A 3,554-nucleotide genomic window follows, 5' to 3' on the forward strand; every position below is an offset into this window, starting at 1 on the left:
TTCTATTTTAATATACTTTAAAATATAATTTATTCCTGTGAAGCAAAGCTGAATATTCAGCATCATTATTCCAGATTTTAGTGTCACATGATCCTTCAGAAATCATTCTAATATGCTGATTTATAATCAATGTTGGAAACAGTTGTGTTGCTTAATATTTTTTGGGACCTGTGATATTTTTTCAGAATTCTTTGATAAATAAAAAGTTAAAAAGAACTGTATTTATTCAAAATAAATATTATGTGTTAAATATAGCCTACACAACTATAAAAAAAAAAAGGTTTGGGGTCAGTAAATTTCTTTTTTTTTAAAGAAACTTTTAGAATACTTTTATTCAGCAAGGATGTGTTAAATGGATAGAAAGTGATATTGTTAGAAAAGATTTCTATTTTTAATAAATTCTGTTCTTTTTAACCTTTTATTTTGTTTATGGAACACAGGTTCCAAAAAATTATTAAGCAGCACAACAGTTTCAACACTGATAATAAATCAGAATAAGAATGATTTATAAAAGTATCATGTGACACTGAGGACTGGAGTAATGATGCTGAAAATTCAGTGCTGCGTCACAGAAATAAATAATATTTTAAAGTATAATAAGATAGGTAAGAAATTGCAATAATATTTAACAATATTACTGTTTTTTTCGATCAAATAAATGCAACATTGATGAGCATAAGAGACTCCATTTAAAAAAACATTACAAATCTAAAAGATATACCTCTGTGTGTGTGTGTGTGTGTGTGTGTGTGTGTACTGTATGTATGGATGGATGTATATATATATATATATATATATATATATAATAGGCCTGTGTGTGTATCCCTTATTCTGTCCCTTATTTTTCTATGAAAAACCACGATTGTCCCTTATTTTCCTTTTCTGAAGTTGGCAACCCTACCCACCACTGTTGTGTCATCTGCAAATTTAATGATGTGATACGAGTCATAACTGGCACAGCATTCATGAGTCATCAAAGTAAACAACATATTAATGAGAGAATTCTAAAGTGCTGCATTCCTAAAAGTGGCACACACTAAAGCTCTTCAGCTAGTCTGGACTGGTTCTATGAACAATAACACACACAGATTCTCACACACAGCCGAGCCATCCACAGATATGTACAGTCCAAAACATCCCCTGACACCACCCTTTCACAAGGTCTTTTTCACACACAAATATTCCCTGGATATAACCATATCTAACACACAGCAACCACTCAAAAGGTTTGTCTCAGGAACACTTTCCACACAGATCCTTCAAATACATTCATACACGGTACACTTTTACAAGGTCTGTAAAATTCCTCTCCCTAGAGTGATTATTGCTTCTTTCATCTTATGTAACTGACCTTGGTCTCTTTGTACACAAGGTCTTTCTTCATTCTGTATCTATTTCCATCGCTCCTCTGATGAAGAATTAGCAAGAGTGTGTATGTGGCATTGAAGTCATTTCCTAGATCAAACTGCAAAGTTTCCACAAAAATACTAAGCAGCACAATTGTTTTCAACACTGATAACAGTAGGAAATGTTTCTTGAGTACCAGATCAACACATCTGAATGATGTCTGAAGGATCAAAGCAAAAGAAAAAAAAAACATTTTAAATTGTTCAAATAGAAAAGTTATTTTGAATTGTTAATGTCACAACATTACTGTTTTACTTTATTTTTATGACAAAAATGCAGCGAGAAATCTTACAAAAACATTAAAAAAATATTTCCAACCCCAAACTTTTGAACAGTAGTGTAGATATACAAGAAAATGGTAAAAACACCAGAAATAGCGCTCTCTCCACCTTCAATACCACGACTGAGGTGAGACCCTTGAGCAAGGCACTGGGCGCCGCAGCATTGGCTGCCCACTGCTCCGGGTGTGTGTGTGTGTGTGTGTGTGCGTGTGCGCGTGTGCGTGTGCGTGTGCGTGTGCGTGTGCGTGTGCGTGCGCTTGCGCGTGCGCACTTGGATGGGTTAAATGCAGATGCACAAATTCCGAGTATGGGACACCATACTTGGCCACATGTCACTTCACTTTCACTTTAAGTGTTTGGGTGTGTAAAGCTACATGCATCTCATTTTTGGACAATCATTATTGAAGTTCACATGCTCTCGTCCAAATGCACGATTTGAACCAGAGACTGATTTCATGAGAGAGCTGGGTGGCCTGGGATCCTCCTCCACACTTCCTGCTAATCTGGGCTGCGTTTAAAAAAAAAACATTGTAAGCTTAAGTACATCGTAGACCCATTGAAACCAATGGACCTACGATCAAGTTAAACTGCGTTCACACTAACAGCAACTTTGTCGCTGCAGGTTGCCAGGGGCTGGCGATGAGGTTGCTAGTGGGCGTTCTCACTACTGGTTGCCTTGACAGCGAATCAGGTTTCTTGCTGCTAAATACAAACGTTTTGGAGGCAAAAGACTAAATATAATATAAATATGAATTAAATCTGTACAAACAAACAAAAATGAATGAGAAACAGCCTACTTTTTTTCCATTGCGTATGTTTATCTACGGCTGAGAGGAGAACGATCACATGAGCTCTGAATCGGATCGTGTCGCTTTGTCGCTTGTAGTGTGAACGGGGCTTTAGGCTTACAATGCTTTTGGGAAACACAGCCCTGGGCTGTATCCCCCAAAAGCATCGTAAGCCTAAGTAGATCGTAGACCTATTGTCAATAATGAAGCTTCCATCAACTTAGGCTTACAATGCGTTTGGGAAACGCACCCCTGATCTCTCTACTGTTTCCTCTTCATGAAGTAGCTGCAAACCTTTAAAGGGGTCATATGATGCGATTTCAATTTTTCCTTTCTCTTTGAAGTGTTACAAGCTCTTGGTGCATAAAGAAGATCTCTAAAGTTGCAAAGAATAAAGTATCAAATCCAAAGAGATATTCTTTATAAAAGTTAAGAGTCAACCACGCCTGCCTAAAACGGCTCGTTCTAACACGCCCCCCACATGTCTACGTCACGATGTGGGAAGATTTGCATAACGCCGCCCAAATGTTCACGCAAAGAAAGAAGGCGTAACTTTTATTCTTGCTGTAGTATCGTTGCTGCCGCCATGTCGTGAAGACGCTGTGTGTTTCGTTGTGAAAGCGAAACGACTTTGTTTTGCCTTCCAAAAGAGGACGATATCCGCTTCTTCATGCCTAGAGCTGATCCGTGCTGGTCGCTGAGGAAATACATCAACTTCGCGCTGAGGATCGCCAGATCGACTTTCACTGTGGTCGTCACATGTGGGTGCCGCAAGCCCACCGGCCGCGCCGTTCTCAAGCCCGCCGGCCGTTCCTCACTCTAGCCCGCCGTGTGTGACGCTGTGTGTTTCGTTGTGAAACACAGAAATGTGTTGATTAATATAGAATGTCTCTCGTTCTTACTACTTGGGGTCATGATAAAGGATGGAGCAATATGTTAGTTTAGAAACTGCAGCGCTTTATCAGTACTCTGTCTGTGTTCGACATATACCATTATTGTTTGGGTCTTTACTATCAAGCTGTGGGTCTGCTTCACTGACATCAGTGTAAAATTACTTTTTTTCCCCCTCTGATTCATT

Source organism: Sinocyclocheilus grahami, unplaced genomic scaffold (genome assembly GCF_001515645.1).
Source record: "Sinocyclocheilus grahami isolate Dianchi unplaced genomic scaffold, SAMN03320097.WGS_v1.1 scaffold1237.1, whole genome shotgun sequence".
NCBI classification, from domain to species: Eukaryota; Metazoa; Chordata; class Actinopteri; order Cypriniformes; family Cyprinidae; genus Sinocyclocheilus; species Sinocyclocheilus grahami.